The sequence below is a fragment of the Tamandua tetradactyla genome, chromosome Y, assembly GCF_023851605.1.
Source record: "Tamandua tetradactyla isolate mTamTet1 chromosome Y, mTamTet1.pri, whole genome shotgun sequence".
Lineage (NCBI taxonomy): Eukaryota > Metazoa > Chordata > Mammalia > Pilosa > Myrmecophagidae > Tamandua > Tamandua tetradactyla.
In genome coordinates this window covers 2,716,946-2,732,630 of record NC_135354.1, presented here as the reverse complement: position 1 = coordinate 2,732,630, position 15,685 = coordinate 2,716,946, and positions in this window count along the sequence as shown.

Sequence of the window (15,685 nt, the reverse complement as noted above, 5' to 3'; positions counted from 1 at the left end):
TTATCTTTCCACAAATATTCAGTCAAGCATTAAAATATTTTTGGGAAATGAGGGTTCTGGTTATCTTCTTCACAGTAGGGGACATTACAGTAATGTAATTACATCATTTTTACTTCTAGTCCATGTTAATTAAGTGCTAAATCCATTTTCCTCCCTAAAGTGTATGATTTTTAAAAATTACACATTTGTCTTACGGTCACATTTTTTTTAAAAGATCATCTTTCTTTAATATGCTAGACATTGTTCTGTAAACAGTACTGACTACCAGTCTTTGTTAGTTTAAAGGTTCATTTAGGGATTTTACAGGAAATATGACATAAACATATTACCTTGGAGTGGAGGTAAAGCATAGGACTTAATTAAGAACCAGGCAATGGGTATATAAGTTAGAATTTTGTTTTGTTTCAAATATCATAATCTCAACATTATCAAACAAACAAACCAAAAAGATGATTTATTAGCTCCTGTAATCTGGAAAGACAAGAATAAAGTTACAAATATCTAGGACAAGTATCCAGAATCCATTAAGATTCTATTTCATAATATCTTCCCCTGTAACAGGACATGAAATAAAATTATTCCTATTGTTTTGAAATTTTGATTAAAGTCCCAAAGCTGAGGACAGTGGGTACATTCTGTAGTGAGGTCTTTGCTACAACTCTTTCGACTTGCTAAAGTGACGTCCAAACTATCCCTTTGACTCTGAACTCTATTACTCACCTTCATGTAATATAAAACAAATTAGGGTTTTGTTAGAAGTCTCTTAATTGGTCCAGCTTTGGTCATGATATCACAGTGGCCTGGAAATGCATGTGTGTGTGAGGGATGTGGAGGGAGTAGGGGAAAAGTCTATTAATAAAAGGAAGTCGAAAAAGTACTAGGCTGTGCAGGAAGACAAAAGAGCAATTTTAATGGAAAAGTGGTATAAAATCAGAACAATGCCAAACTTTCTCAGGATTGTCCAGTAATCTGCTGTTTCATTGTTTTTTTTTCAATACCCCTAATTATGGAGAGGGATGATCCAAAGGCCCAGATTGAAGCTAAATGTGTGGGTGAGGATCAATATCCTCAGTTTGGATAATTAGAATAATACATGGTAATACTTCAAGGAGATCATTATATTCATCTCTTTAAATACTGAAGAACCAGATTCTTTACCCTGCCTCTAGACTTAACTCCAGTAACTTCTCAGTGAAAGAGCACTTCTTTAAACAAAAGTGAAATAGTTTGGGGGGATGCCAAAATGTTTACTGTAAGTTTAAAGCTCTTGGGTATATTAAACAGTTGGTGAATAAGCCAACTAAAAACAAGCAATTCTCAGTGAGATAGGTGACAATATCTGAGTGTGTTTAAATTCCTTAGACATTGTCTTTTTTTCTTTTGTTGGGGGTCAGTATTAACATAATTGGTAATTTTGCTTAAGCTTCACAAGTATAGTTTTGCGCTGGGAGCATGGTTTGCCTTGAAATAACAATACATGTAATCGTGACAATTATCATTGTTTTACTTTTAATTCCCCAAAAGCAGACCACAGAATATGGTCTTGGACACAGCTAGTTTCTTTGAAACCTGATAAGAAGGAAGCATGAATGAGGAAGTAGAGAAAGATGGGGGAAGACAAAAAAGCCAATACAAGCTTTGATAAGTACTGGATTACCGCTGTGAACATAATTGTCTCAGAATCTTTCCATAGGGAAACAAGGAATGCTGTCCCTAACTAGTTGGGTTGGAGGAGAGTTACCCCTAGTCTAAATCTCAGGCACTTCTAGGGTACCTTCTCACAAGCTGATGAAGCTTCTGCGGCAGTGGAAAGAACTCTAAGTGGTAATGCAGACTTATGAAGACATTTTCTGCTTGTTATGGAAAAAAGCATGTATGAGGAGTGTCCACTGCAGCTTCAAGTCAGTTCAGAGGTAAACAGAGAAGATACAGAAGAATCACTAGTGCTTGATACAGTGCACCTTTTGCACTACTCAAATCTGTTCATACTCCACATTGTATAAACTTGATTATTGATATGTCAAGCCACTGGTCTGCCAAATCTACAAAAAATTGGAAGCTTGATAAAACAAATGAGTCCAACTGCCAAAAAAGATCCCCAAACTGTACTTGATATTCATTAATTCTATTCTATCACCTCTACTAGATTTATTTTATCATTGGTTAGTATTTCTACTAGTCTAGGTGGTTTGTCTAGTGGAACGGGCCAGGTTTAATTTCTGACAGAAATAAGCCTCAAGTTATCTCATATTACTATGATTGTACATTCACTGTTTCCATTGGTTGTGGGAATATCACAAGGCACTACAGTAGCACCACATATATACTCTGCCCTTTCTGAAGTATCTACTGATAATCCCAGGTCCCCATGTATTCACAATTATCAATATTGATTACATGTAAAGTATAATAACTCCTTTCCCAGCTTCTGTATTAGAACAACCAGAGCTGTATTTTCTAACTGTTGGGGACACCACTGTATCATGTATCAAAAATGCATTTGGGATCCTACCAAAGTCTCTCATCCCATGCTCATTCTTTAGCTTTAAGAGACTGTTCTGATACTCCCTCAGGCAGCAGCATCCAGATGATGAGGTAGGACCAGTGGATCTCCTAACCACATGCCCGTTGTCACACCTGTTTTAATATTACATGTGTTCCTAGGTTTAATTCAATGTTATGATGGGTTGCTTTTATGGTAGATATGAAGACAATCTGCTCAAATCTCCTTTCAAAGAATTTTTTTCTTTGCTATCAAGAGTTCAACCAACAGACAGTATCCAGTTACTGGACCCAACATCTGCCTAGAGCTCCCAATGTAACCGGATTCTAGAAAATATTTGAGGAGATTGTTGTGAAAAGTTGTTAGCATATACATAAATGGTCCACAGAAGTTATTCAGAGGTGGACAAGGCTAATATAGAGTAGGCAAAGTATTTGCTATAATTACATTTTCATTTCTTATAAAAGGATAATTCTAAAGAATGTGTGAATATATTTCACCTCTGCCTGCTCTGTAATTTTCCAGATTATGTCTAAAGATAAAATAGGTGTTTGAATTCACAGTTGATCTATTGTTTAGCCTGACTTTATGATCAGTACAATACCAGCAAGGCAAGTCTAAATAAATAATTTGAGCCAGCCCAGAACAAACTAAATACTCTATAAAATTACATTTGTTGCAATTCCCCCTATGATTTAACCTTATGCAGTTTTTAGATATACATTCTACTAAAATGAGTTTTGAAAAGAAGTTCTTTTTTATTAAAAGCCCATACAAAGCAAGAAATGATGATGCAGCTTCATCTGCATTATATCTAACCCTCACAACTCACATCAGAATAAGTATTATTATTCTCATTTTACAAATGAGGAAAGTAAAGCTTAGAGAGACCACATGGCTAATGGCTGCACTGTGGGAGAACCAGTTTCATGAACAGGATTAAAACAGGAGAGGTTTAAAAAAAAAGTATTGGCCAAAGCTACTAACAACCCACCACCATATTAGAATCATATTAATTACCAGTGTTTGGCATTTATCAACATCGCTGCACATATTTGGACATTGAAGAAAAATCAGCCAGTACAAAAATTTTAAATGAAAGAAGCAATATAATACATTAATGCTGAACGTAAATTGACTTCAAAGAATAGCACTGACTTTCATCCCCTCCTTTTAATCTACGATAAATGAATAAACACAAAAAAGCCCATGCAGAGGAAGCAGGGCAAGATGATAGTAGGGAATTTAGTTAGTCCTCTAGGGCAGCTAGTAAATAGTTAGGAACTGTCTGAAACAACTGTTTTGAAGGCTTTTGTGACTGGAAACACATTGTACTCCAGTCTGGAATGGGCAGAAGGGCCGTGATTACAGCAGGGAACTGTAAGTAAAGTCTCCCAAACTAGATATTGCTGCCCTTTTCCCACTGTCATGGCAGGTTATTTTGGAGACACTCACTTCCCTGAGGGAAAAAGAAGGCAGCTCTACTAGGAGCAAGGTAAGGGAGCTGAAGCAGGCTCCATTTTCAGATTTAATTAACATATATGGACTGCTGAATAAAAGTTCAAGCACAGATAAACCCAGAGCGAGCAGAAAAATAACCCTGAGGTCTTTCCTGGTAAAAAGGAGGCAGGGCTGATGAGGAGAGAAACAACAATGGGTTTTGGAGTCTGCTGAGGTCCAAATACTGGAAAAGGGCTATGCCAGAAGAAAAGGGGTATATGGGGCTGGATACAAACTACAGTTTTTGATTGGTGAACCCAGAGGCTGGGAACCAGTTCTGAAAATATTTTGTTTTTTAACTTAGCATCCCGTAAAAAAAGAAGCCTCAGATATTTCCAGTTTTAAGCACTGATCCAGGCAGAGGAAGAGTTAAAGGATGTCTGAAAGACAATGTAACTAGTCTGGTGAAGGAGATGATCCCTTAAGGGACATATCTTCTCTAAGAAAAGGGGGACAGGGCCTAGCACAAGTGGCAGGTCTCATTCAGAAAATTCATACCCCAGGAACTGGAAAGGAAAAGCAGCTTAAGTCCACCTTCTACCTCAGCCTCTGTTTCAACCACAACACTGGCAGGGACAGGGTCTACTGAGAATTAAAGGCACCACACCACTTTATGCTGATGGGGAACTGAAGGCTGAAAAACACTGTCAGCTGGACAGAAAAGGCGGAGCACAGAGTCAAGGGGCTCCACAGGAAAGACTGGCAATATGGTGGGTCTCATCTTCAGGGACACTTGATACTGATTGTATCCTCTTCATAAGACTGGGGACTGTCTTGTTTGGGAATATCCTCCAGAATCAATTAATTGAGGAAATCAAATGCCTAAACACAAGCAAAAATTAATGAATTATATGAGGAAAAATGAAGATATGGCTCAGTCAAAGAACAAATTAAAACTGTAAATGAGATACAGGAATTGAAACAAATAATTAAGGGGGTACAAAAAATTAAATCAAATAAAACATGATGTCACCAAATTGAAGGAAGATATGGCAAAACAGATGAAGAATTATAAAGAACACATTGAATGACAATAAAGAACACAAAAGTTTGAACAAACAAATGGAAGAACTTATAAGAATAAAAGGCACAATAGAATAAAAGAAAAGCACAAGGGAGACTTACTATAGCAGATCAGAAGAGGCAGAGGAAAGGATTACTGAATTAGAAGACAGAACATCTGAAATACTACACACAAAATAAAAGGTAGGGAAAAGAATGGAAAAATATCAGCAGATTCTTGGGGAATTTAACAACAACATGAAGGGCATAACTATATGAATTATGGGTGTCCCAAGATTGGAATAGAAGAGAAAAGGGGCAGAAAGAATAATAGAAGAAATAATCACTGAAAATTCAAAATTTTATCTCTTATGAAAAATATAAAATCATAGATACAAGAAGTGCAGTGTACTCCAAACAGAATAGATCTGAATAGACTTACTCTAAGACAACTACTAATCATACTGTCAAATGTAAAAATTAAGGAGAGAATTTTGGAAGCAATCCATCACATTCAAGAGAAGGTAGCTAAGACTACATGAGAATTTCACAGTAGAAATCATGGAGGCAAGAATGTAGTGGTATGATATATTTAATATATTGAAAGAGAAAGCTGCCAACAAAGAATTCTATACCCAGCAAAACTCTCCCTCAAAAAATGAGGGACAATTTTAAATAGTTTTAGACAGTTATTGGGAGAGTTTGTGAACAAGAGCCCTGCTGTACAAGCAATACTATAGGGAGCACTACAGGCAGAAAAGAAGACAAGAGAGAGGGGTTTGAAGAAGAGTGTAGAAATGAAGCCTATCAGTAAGGGAAAAAGAGAGAGAGAGGAAAAGATTTGATGATTTGACATTAAAAATCCAAAAGACAAAATGTAGATGAAACTACTGCCTTTACAGTAATAATATTATATGTTAATGGATTGAACTCCCCAATCAAAAGACATAGACTGGTAGAATGGATTATAAAACAGGACCCATCTATATGCTGTCTACAAGAGACTGACTTTAGACCCGAGGACAAAAATAGGTTGAAAGCGAAAATTGGAAAATGCTATTTCACATAAACAAAAACTAGAAAATAATGGGAATATTTTTACTAATATCAGACAATTAGCCTTCAAATGTAAAACAATTAAAGAGAGACAAAGAAGGACACTATATGTTAATTAAAAGGACAGTTCATCAAGAAGATGTAACAATCATAAATATTTATGTACTGAGCCAGAGAACCCTGAAAGACATGACAAACACTGAAGCACTGAAGGGAGAGGTAGACACCTCTACAATAATAGTTGGAGCCTTCAATAAAACATTCTCATCAATTGATAGAACATATATAGAGAGATTACCAATAAGGGAACAGAGATTTTGAAAAGTGTGATAAATGAACTAGACTCAGAAATTTACAGAACATTAAACCCCACAACAGAAGAATACACATTTTTCTTAAGTGCTCAGGGATCTTTCTTCAGGACAAACCATGCATTGGGTTAACAAGGCAGGGCTCAATAAATTTAAAAAGATTGAAAATATGCAAAAACTTCCTCAGATCATAATGCAATGAGGTTTGAAATCAATAACAGGAAGAAGGCCTGAAAATTCTCAAATATGTGGAGGATGAACAATACTCATTTTTCTGCATGGGCAGGCACTGGGAATTGCCAGGTCTCTGGCATGGCAAGTGAGAACTCTGCCAGCTGAATCACCATGGCATGCCTGATGAATAATACTCTTAAACAACTAGCAGGTCAGGTAAAATATTACAAAATAAATCAGTAAATATCTCAAAGCAAATGAAAATGAAAACATGGCAGATAAAAATTTATGGGATGCAGAAAAATGGTGCTGAAAGGAAAATATATTGCCCTAAAAGCCTATATTAAAAAAAAAGAAATAGTAAAAATCAAAAATTAACTATTTACATGGAAAAACTAGAGAAAAAAGAGCAAATAAACTCCAAAGCAAATAGAAGGAAAGAAATAACAAATATTAGAGCAGAAATAAAGGAAATTGAGAATATGAAAAACAATACAGAGAATGGAAGTTGATTCTTTGAGAAAATTAATAAAATTGATGCATCTTTAGCTAGATGGATAAAAAAACAGGATGCAAATATATAAAGTCAGACATAGCAGAGGTTACTCTTAGGCAAGCTTCAGCTAGATGTTGATATTTACTGTGGTTTGCCAAACCTCAGACAAAACTAATACTGCCAACCCTAATGAAAATCCCAGGGCTCTATCTCAGATTCTACAAGGTTTCCATGCACTGTGTTTATTTTCCAGAAACCTTCAACCTCCACACGTGTTCCTGGGCCAGATAAGCCTTGAAACCTTGAGGAACCAGCCTCTCCAGAACAACAGCTAGTTCCATCTCCCTATCTCATACTTTCAACAGCTCTTTCCATCATGAAAAACTTTGAATGGGCATAGCCCAAATACTCACAAAGACTGGGAGAAAGGTCAAAGGAGAAGGTCAAGTTATAGCAAAGAAGATAGCGTTTACCAAATGAGTATGACTGATGAATCATTATATTGATCTTTCTTTCAGTCTCCAGTGTCTTGGAGCAGCTAGAAAGAAAAATCTAAAATTGTGAAACTGTAACCCATACCAAACTCTGAAATCTGTTCTATAACTAATTATTTTGGTGTGCTTTGAAATTTATTTCTTTTTTGTATATATATTATTTTTCATAATAAAAAAGTTAAAAAAGGTATCAAAATTCTCTATTACTACCTTCTTAGCTACATATCTTTCCTTTTGTGATGAAAAGGCATTTCTCTGTGTTCTGAACTGATATTCTATTTAAAAATACATTCCTTCATTATCAGTAATAAAAATGGCATGCTTATATTACTTTGCTTTTATGAAGTAATATGAAAGAAAAAATTAGAATTCAGAATTTTTTCATTATTTTTTCAATAAACAGCAGAAGAATACAAGTGAAATGGGAGAATACATATTTAAAATTTGGATTAAAAAAGAAATTTACATAAGCAAAATAAAACATCTTTTTAAAAAATATGACTTTACATTAACATAATCTCTGCAAATTTTACTTCTGTTATTTATTTACATATTTCATTCCAATATCCATCGAAACAGTATGTCATCTCACACTAAATTAATCATTCTCTTACATTTGCTTTGCTCCCTTGTTTTTCCCATCCATCTTCTACTGTTTTCATAAAACTAAGTAGTCCTGCACCATTATCCTCTGGAAAATATTTTAGGTTCTCTGAGAAAGTAGAACTGCCAGATTTCTGTAAATATAATATTTTCATATGAATTGTCTCATGTGACTGTGGGGATGCACAAGTACAAATTCCATAAGATAGGTTGCAAGTTGAGAATTCTGATGAAGGCCCTGGATGAATTCTTGAGGAGAAGCTGGCTGGCTGCAATAAAGATGGAAGTACTCTCCTTTGATTGCTGAAAGCACCACTCTTCTTTTAAAGCCCTCAATTGATTGAATGAGACTTCTGTCATTGTCAAAGACAAACTCTTCAGATAATTGTAGATGTAATCAGCTACAGATGCAATCAACTTCCTGATGATGTAAAAATGACATGCTTTTATTGCCTGTGTTTTTAGGAAGTGATAAGATGGAAAAAATTAGAATTCAGAATTTTATCATTATTTTATTCAATAAACAGCTTAAGAATGCAAGTCAAGGGCAGGCCACGGTGGCTCAGCAGGTAAGAATGCTCACCTGCCATGCCCGTGGACCTGGGTTCGATTCCCAGTGCCTGCCCATGTTAAAAAAAAAACATTAAAAAAAATACAAGTCAAATGAAAAAATGCATATTTGAGATTTGAACAGTTGTTACAGTAACAATCAGGCCAATGCCTGCTTGCCCAAACAACTGGACACTATATCCTAGCCAATTTGACACATGAACTTAACCACCATCGAAGAAATAAAAGAAGCTTTTTTCCCTTTATTTTTCAAAAATGTCTCTCATTCTTATGATTCCGTATCTTCTATCAAAGGAAAAGAGAAAAGGGTATTTTGGCTTAAGTGAAAAGTAACAATGGATCAGAGATGATTCATGCTGTCCTTAGAAAAGCACTTAAATTTAATGACAGGTTATAAAGGACTACAAAGTATCTAGAAATATGAAATTCAAACATTTACAACACAGGCAATTACTCCAAAACCACTTCTATGCTACTATTATTCCCAGCCATCAGTGGTAAATGACTTTGAACCACTCTTCACACAACTATATCTCTCATAAATCCAACAATAAGGACAATATTAATTATAATAATAGCAGTAATACTAATATAATTTGAAAGGATACACATATGTGTGTGCATGCATACATATATAACTATTGTTACTTGTCACAAGAAACATATCACTTCTATGCATAAGATAATGAATTAGACTCAGAAACCAGTGTTGAATTAAATTCCCAAAAACTGGGGCTTCTAACTCTAAATCTTCATATAATACTGCCTTCAGTCATTACAAGACAGCTTTCTGTTTTGCACTTATGTATCAGTCTCACACTCTTCACTTCAGAGCCCCACATACTTAAGCATTTTTTTCCTTCCTTTAAGAACACCCCACACATTCACAGTTATCTGTACAGAGTGCTGTCACCACAAAAAGCTTTTGTAGTACAGATTTCCCTTTGGCCCAAGGGTCATAGCATATTGAACTCAGCTAGATGTAACAACATCAACCATTTGTTATATTGGTATTTCCATTTATAAAGTTAAAATAAATTCACCTTTGAAACTTCCCTAGTATCATGATGAATTGTTAAATTTGAGATAGGATTATAATGTTCCTTTCTGAAACGTTTGATTTATTGTTGAACTCTATCCAAAATTTCTTTGCACTAAAGACAGTAACAATGCCAGAATCTGTTTATTCAAAATTACATGTGAAGTGGTAGCCCCCAGAGCTTGTTAAATCTTATCTCAGCAAATACATTCTATTTGCTACTAATCAAATACCTATAAAATTTAATTTTTAAAAAAATGGAATTCTTTTAAACATTGATCCAATGTTTGACTAGCAAAAATAAAAGACTAACTGGATTTATAAATGACAAAAAATATTAGTATCCTTGAAGAACTAATTTTTCAATTTTGAGTACACATCTATAGCTATCATAGAAATGTATTAATTACTGTTTAAAACCTCAGCAAATAACATACTAAAAAATGAGTTTTTTTTAATTTTCTTTGCCTGTGTCATTGTTAAACCCATCAATATTATGGACCAAACACCAGAAATCCAAAGGCAAGTATCCTTTAAAAAATGAATGTTTAATGCAGGTTGTCAAAGAGAAAGCTCTAAAAGAGACCCATGCATCAAACATATAAATTTATACATCCTATAGACATTAGTGGCTATACAAGGAACAATAAGTTAAGGTTAGTTTACAGAGTGATATGAAGGAAATGGTTTTATCTTGGCTGTAATCTAGGTCCTTTTATTAATTGCATTAATAAAAAAATCTTTTTATTAATGTAACTTGGAAAGGGAAAATTTCCATGGTGTTGGACTTTATAATAAAGCATAGAACAAATCCAACAAAGTGCCTACCCTCTTGGAGGTTGCAATGCTGAAAAACATTTTATTTCTACAGATTTTATATCTATATATTGTTTTATTGAACAAATGAAGTTGAATAGATAACTGCAATTAATGAAGATGTTCCCAGAATTTATAAATATAGGCATATTCATGGAAGATGCATATGGACAGGTTGAAGTCAAAAGATAAATTAGAAATCACGGAATATATAACTATCTATATAATCAAAATAAACAGCAAACCAATACTGTCTCTTTTTTTTCTGATTCTTGTGTTTCCATCACTTATGGCTGCATCAAAAATTTTAGAATAGCAAAGTTCTAATGAAGAAGCCAAAAATAAATGAGGGTAGATGGATCAATCTCCCTAAAAGAGCAGAATGGCTGGCAAGCAAGAGCAGAGGTTGAAGAGTTAACTAAAGAAAGAGTAGGATAAATCCAAATGATTATGAGATGGAGAAGAGAAATTCTGGGAAATTTAAAATAACTGAATAGACTACTCACTGAGACCTTCTTTGTTGTCATAGGCCTAAATCCAAAAGATGGTTGGAAAATTGTGCAACTCTTCTTGGAGGGAAAAATATGATAGAGAATCACCAATAGAGGAATAAAGAAGGGGAGAGGTATAGTGGGTTATCATCACCAGTACTTTATTTTGTATAAGTGGAGTTCCTTCAAGTAATTATGAAATTAAAAATTTGGCTGTGCTCCTGAGTGAAATAGGTCAGATGAACTAGTGCTAGCTTTGAGGAGGGATTGGGAAATCCTGATATTTTTTGGGTTATCAGTGGAGATGTACAGTAAACAAGATGATGGAAAGCAACCAAGAAAAACATGAGAATTTTGAGACAAATGCAGATTCCATTGAGAAAGAAATTAAGGTGATCAGGATGATTTCAAGAGGAAAGTTAATTTCTTGAACATTTTTAATAATGTGGTCTCTAAAAACTAATGAACATTGAGATTAGGCAAACCTCCTTACTTCTCACTTAAGAACAGATGGCATCGTTATAATCCTCATTCAAGCTGTTATTGTATGGGTGGTAGAATTATCCAGGATAAGAATAGTTGTGATTATGGGATTTTATATAGGATGAATGGGTTCATGTCCTGATTTCTTGGTAGAAAAGTTAGAAGCTATATTCTCATGACACAATGCAGCTATTTTTGTCAAAGTTTGAAAGGGTGTGCTGATGAAGGTGAAGGGTGTTTAAAATGCTGATTGATTAATATCCACAATTATGGTACAGGGACTCTCCTGCTACCCAAGTCATCCCTTGGTGACAGCAGGAGCAGTGGAATTAAGGGAGAGAAGAAAGAAAAGTTTAAGGTATAAGAAACAGCATTTAAAGTAGGAAGGACTTTCTAATGGCAAAGCTGAAGTCTCAGAGGGTTGGACAGTGGGGGTGTAAGCATGAACAAGAAAGAGGTGAGATGGAGGTGGGTCTAGAGATGGCAAAATCAAAAGTGAAGGAGAAGGCTGAACTCAAAGCAGAAAGTTAGATACTAGGAAACACTAACATTTTCTCCTTGGGGTTGATTAATTTCTGAATATAAAATTTGACAATATTTGTTTTATATATGTTTAAATTAATTGGAAATATTTGATAAAACATTACCTAAAATTTGTAATGTTTTAACGAATTAGAAAATAGTAAACTACTTTTCTATAAGATAATTACTCTTTAAAAAATAGTCAATGCTGTTATTAAGCATATTAGGGCAAATCATTAAGATTATTTATAGACAGTATAGATACTACTTCTCCCTTCCCACTCACCCCCACCCACATCCACACAAGCACACACTCACAATTAAATATCTCACTACCATAATTCTCAAAGGGAATCTTATAAGCATGTCCAGGAATATATATATATATATTTAACAGTTGATTGCAGATGTTTCCCTACTTACTAGTGAGATGCAACATCACATTACATTTATAAGTATTGCACTAAATTTATGCAGATTGCACTGTGTCTAACTTTGGTAGTGCCCTATCAAAAACATTTTAGAATCAAAAACTGGGAATTTTATCTAAATAGATCAGTTCAGCTTGAACAGAGCCATGATTTACTTTCTGACATTTCCTGCAAATAATCAGCTTTTTTTTGAGAAATGTAAGATTCCTGGAGTTCCCTTGTTAAAGATGGTGACTTGAGGGTTGGCGGTGTATCTTGATGGTAAACAGAAATAATAGTGCCAGGCATATCAATTAAATTCAGCAAAATGAACAGCAAATACTGCAAATGAAAAATCCTTAAGAAATTATTGCAGTAGTTCTTTGTCTTGCATTTCCAAATAAAAATGACTTGTTTTTTCTGTAGAACATTAGTTTACTTATTCTCTGTCTTTCCCTGGATGCAAAACATAGGAAATATAATAAGGAACAGGCTCACCTGCATTCTATAGGTCAAGGATACCATGTAAAGTAGTCATCACTATTTTCATGTATTCATAGACATGTCTTGACTATGGATTATTTAAATCTATGAGAAAATGGGTATCTACTATACTACATAGCAACTATCACCATGGTGTCCAAGAAAGAACATAAACATCTCTCATTACCAATGCTGAACAAGAGTACTGTTTAATCTCCAAGAGCTTTCCCAATTGCATTCACGTCTGCAACACTTTTCAGCTATCTCATAACTAAGACCTAATACTCTATAGTTTTTCCTTCTCTTCTGAAATAGAAATTAAATTTAGATGACAAATTGGATGAAGATAAATGACAGATGATCAGTTAAGGTTTCTTGATTAAAAATGAATGTCCTATCATTAAAAATAAATGGTGACCCTCTATTCTATATATCCTTTTTTGTAATGAAAAGACAGCAATAAAATTTTTATTTATTTTATTTAATTTACTGAAATATACATATACTTCCTCTATGGTTTTATTGAATGAGTATTTGGAAATAAATAGAAATGATGTGTGTTTAAAAAATGTTTTCAAAAGAAGCTACTAGGTTACATTTAATTATTAACTTATATATCATTTTGATTCTGTTTCTCTGGAGAACTCTGGCTAATATTTATGGCATCCTAAATCTCCTTTCTTTCTGACCTCCAATCCCAATGTTCATAATTAATTTTCCTAGTGTTCTATTTTCTCATTTGGCTTCTAGGAGGGAAAATACCATGTCCCCTGCTCCTGAGTAGAGGAAAACTCTCAATTATATTCCTATCCCATCCACATGACTCAAGAACCTTCTTCCAGGCCTTTTTCCCTAAAAATCAAGCCCTCTCCTCATATAACCAGTAGAAGTGGTGAGGTAATATTTAACTCCAGTGGGAATTTTCCACCATTGCTCAAGGCGATATCTCTAACCCAACTGCTGATGCTATGACCTCTTTAAATTGAACGGATACTTGTTTCATATTTGAGTCCTGGTAGCCAATTCTAGGTACATGGAAGAGCCTCCAAAAACCTGTTAACTAGATCTTAGGCAGAGAGTTCTTTGTACCCTTGTCTATGCCAAACACCATAATAAACCTCACCAGTGCTGAGAGTCCTTGCTCCCCTCCCCTTTTGCAGAATGTCAGGCTAGTACATAACAATTCTCAGTCTAATCTTAAAGGAAAATCTGTATCAATGGAGGTAATGGCATGTACTATTTTGTTCCACTTAATTAAAACCTCATTAAAATGTTTCCAACTCATTAAAAATCTCTGTGCCTTGTCCCCCAGGAGCAATAACCGTAAGGGTCATTATGACACAGAACACCAAAGTTGGGTCTAGAAATCACACAGTGAATCCTGATGCCAAGCCTCTGCCAGTGGAGCTGGTCATTTTGCTCTGTTTCATTTTTAAACCTACAGGTTACAAAGGACTGCTTGTAATTGGTTGGATTGATCCCCTCCTCCCTTCTAAACATAGGAAATTTAGGGACCAAAAAGAACCTGATCTTAGGGGTCAACAAATGGCAAACAGAACCTTTCAAAGTTTATGTGGTGGCATTTCATAAGAAAAGCAACCTTAGGAGCAAATTAAAATGCTACTTAGCAAAATAATGTGAATTTCTCCCAATAAGTAGAATAAAAGCTATAAAAATAGAAAGCATTTGCATTCTTCAAGTGATACTAAATTATGTTGCCTTAAAAAAGTATGTTTTGCAAAAAGGAGGCATCTTAAGAAAAGACTGAATGTAACTCACACTGGTGGAAAGATGGGAGTGGAATTAGAACCTCCACCAGGTATACACAACCCTCCCATTACTGGGGGCAGAACTCATCCCTCTCCACTGCTTTCCTGCAAAGCTGACATTTTTGTGTGTGTTGCATATTGCGTAACTATGCCAAAGCTAAAAACCTCATTTATAACACAGTCATATGCCTGTACTGGCTCACATACCAGGACATAGACAGGTGCAGATATTCTGGGTCTCTCTTGAGTCCTAGAGCTGGGAAGGAGGAGACCTTTTCTACAAAACCTTCATCCACACATAGGGCCACACACACACACTCCACACAGAGAATGCACACATAGATTCATCTCTGTATGGGTTAATCTGGTCCTCAGCATGCTTTTTGTGAACTCTGAAGTGGTATTTTGTGCCCAGACCTGAAATGATTGTCCCATCTTAGGTGATGACAGGATATGTGCACAGTCAGCTGGCGAGAGTGAATGCTTTGTAGAAGCTTTGCCTGAATGTTAAGGGTCTAATGTGCATGCTCAACCATGGATTTAAAAGGATTTTCATATGTAGAACCATTTTTAATGTAAATATAAGCTGAATTTTATCAGTTAAGCCCCTATACCCACACTTCTTCAACCCACACACTACTGTCCCACAAAAGCCAATGTTATTTTTGTTTCAATTTTGCAATAGTGGACTCTTCTTTTCATTGAATTTTGAGTGAGATATATATTTTCCTAATTATCACAAAAGCACTTTATGAACCACCTTAAGAATATCTGGGCTGAAGGAAGTCTTACTGTGTAGGACATAGAAAAGAAGGGGTCTCAGATTATTCTGAAAAATAGGGATTAGGTGAAGTTTTTTGAGGAAGGGGATTTTGATACCAAATTTGAGAAGATCTGGGAGAAACACTTGGAGGAAAATGAAGTGTTACAATGTGGCTGGGAGAGATGTTTATGCTCCTTTAT